This window comes from Elephantulus edwardii, unplaced genomic scaffold, assembly GCF_000299155.1.
Source record: "Elephantulus edwardii isolate Elephantulus edwardi_28Jun2011 unplaced genomic scaffold, EleEdw1.0 scaffold00125, whole genome shotgun sequence".
Taxonomy (NCBI): Eukaryota; Metazoa; Chordata; class Mammalia; order Macroscelidea; family Macroscelididae; genus Elephantulus; species Elephantulus edwardii.
This window is the reverse complement of record NW_006399875.1, coordinates 771085-773866: the sequence shown is the minus strand read 5'-3', so window position 1 is coordinate 773866 and position 2782 is coordinate 771085.

Here is a 2782-nt window from a genome sequence, read left to right as displayed (position 1 = left end):
GCTCTTGGGTTTTCATAGATACTTTTTACTATGTTGAAGAAATTCCCCTCTAATCCTATTTTGTTGAGTGCTTTAATCATGAAAGGGTGTTAGATTTTATCAAAGGCTTTTTCTGCATCAATTGATAGGACCATATGGTTCTTGTTCTTTGCCTTGTTGATGTGATGAATTACATTCTCAGCCTCTTTATATCATAGGCTAGGTTTTCTAAGCTTGGTCCAAGTTTGTCTCTTTGTGACCTTTATGGTTTTGGGGATTGACTCCCATGTATCTGATCCAGTTTGAATTGATTTTGTGCATGGTGTGAGGTACGGATCCTATTTAAGGTTTCTTCATAGCAGTTGAGTTTTGTCATTTGTTGAAGAGAATGTAATTTCCCCATTTGACAAGTTTTATCTCCTTGTTGAATATCAGTTGATCATAGATAGATAGGTCCATTTCTGTATTCTTGATTCTATTTCATTGGTCTTTGTGCCTGCCATTATACCAATACCATGCTGGCTTTTGGTAATTACAGTTGTGTAGTAGGTTTTCAAATCAGAGATGCTGTGCCTCCCATTTAATTTTTATTTTCCAGAAGTGCTTTGCTTCTTCAGGGCCTCTTTCATCTCCAAATAAATTTGACAATTGCCTTTTTAATATCCTTGAAAAATTATCTCTAGCTAGATTTATTCCCAGGTATCTCAATTTTTAGTAATGGTATTGCTTTCTTGGTTTTATTCTCTGAGTTCTCTTTGTTAACTTAAAGGAATCTCACTGACTTTTGTATACTGATCTTGTATCCTGCCACCTTACTAAATTGGTCCATTAGTCCTAACAGATTTTTTGTTGAGTTCTTGGGGTTTTCTGTGTACACTATCATATCATCTACATATGTTGTTGTTGTTGTTATATGCCGTTGAGTTGCTTGTGACTCATAGCAACCCTATGTACAACATCCCTAAACCCTACTCTGTTCTGTGACAATCGCACCATCTCCCATACACCCATCCCCATTACCCCAGTCACTGAATCAATCTACCTCATAGGGGGCCTTCTGCTTCTGCGCTGTTCCTCCACCCTACCAAGCATGATGTCCCTCTCCAAGGACTTGTCCTTCCTTGCAACATGTCCAAATTATGTTACATGGAGCTTTAGAATCCCTTCCTCCAAGGAGCAGCCTGGTTTGACCCTTTCCAGGATGAATCTGTTTGTTTTCCTCCCAGTCCATGGTACCCTCAATACTCTTCTCCAGCACCACAGCTCAAAGGTATGAATTCTCCTTCTATCCTCCTTAGTCATTGTCCAACTCTCAGATGCATAGTAGGCGATAGCAAAGACCATGGCCTGTATCAGATGCACCTTAGTCTCCAAAGAGACACCATTGCTCTTTAGCACTTTGGAGAGGTCCCTAACAGCAGACTTTCCCATAGCAATACGTCTTCTAATTTTCTGGCTATTGGTGCTGAGAGTATTGACTGTGGAGCCAAGCCAACTAAAGCTCTGAACAATCTCAATCTCTTCACCATTTATCCTGATGCTGCCAATTGGTCCAGTGGTGAGAATCTGTCTTCTTGACATTGAGCCTCAATCCACATTGGAGACTGCAGTCCTTGACCCTCTGCAGCAAGCGCTTCAGGTCCTCCTCAGTTTCAGCAAGCAGGGTTGTCTTCCGCATAACGCAGATTGTTGATAAATTGTCCACCAATCTTGACCCCACATTTCTCCTCATAGAGCCCAGTCTCCTGGATAATCTGTTCTGCATACAGGTTGAAAATGTATGGAGATAGGATGCATCCCTGGTGTACGCCCTTCCCAATTTTGAACTATGTAGTGTTTCCTTGCTCTGTTCTGATGACTGCCTCTTGGTCCCAGTAGAGGTTTCTCACTAGCATGATAAGTGTTCTGGTATTCCCATTCTCCTCAGAGTCAGCCAGTTTGTTATGATACACACAGTCAAACGCCTTTGCTTAGTCAATTAAACAGATATAGTTTTCACTATTTTGAGAAACTTTCCTTCTATTACTATTTTCCTGAGTGTTTGAGCCAGAAAGAGGTGATGGATCAAAGTTTAAAAAATGCTACAGGGCCTCCAGAAGAAAAAGATTGATAACTCAATTACAAAATGGGCAAAAGACATGGAAAGACTTGTCATAGAGGAAGACATTTACATAGCCAACACATATATGAAGAAATACTCAAAATCACTGGCAATATGGGGAGATGTAAATTACAACCACAATGAGTTGCTGTCTCAACCTAGCAGCTGTGGCAAAGTTTAGCAGGACAGCAAGCAGTAAATGTTGGAGAGGATGTGGAGGGATGGGAATTCTCAAACATTGTTAGTAGGATGGCAAATTAGTACAAACATGCTAGAACGCATTTTTGTATTTTCTCAGAAAGTTGAAAAATAGAAATTCCATATTACCCAGCTATTCCACTACTGGGAATATACCGAAGGAAATTAGAAATGATACATGAACAGAGATTAGTACACTTGTGTCCAAAGCACATTATTCACCTACACAAGGACTTGGAAAGAGTCCAAATGTCCAACCACAACTGAATGGATTGAGAAACTGTAGTACATTTACATAATGGAATATTAGGCAGCACTCAGGAGCAATGATTTTGAAAAATACTACATAACTTGGTGAATACTGGAGAGCATTATGTTGAGTGAACAAAAACAATCTCATAAGAACAAATATTGCATAAGACAATTACTGTAAAAATGGAAGAAAAACCTATAAAACATGTCAATAGGTACAAGGGGTGAAGAGGTGGGAGCATATGGGTGAGA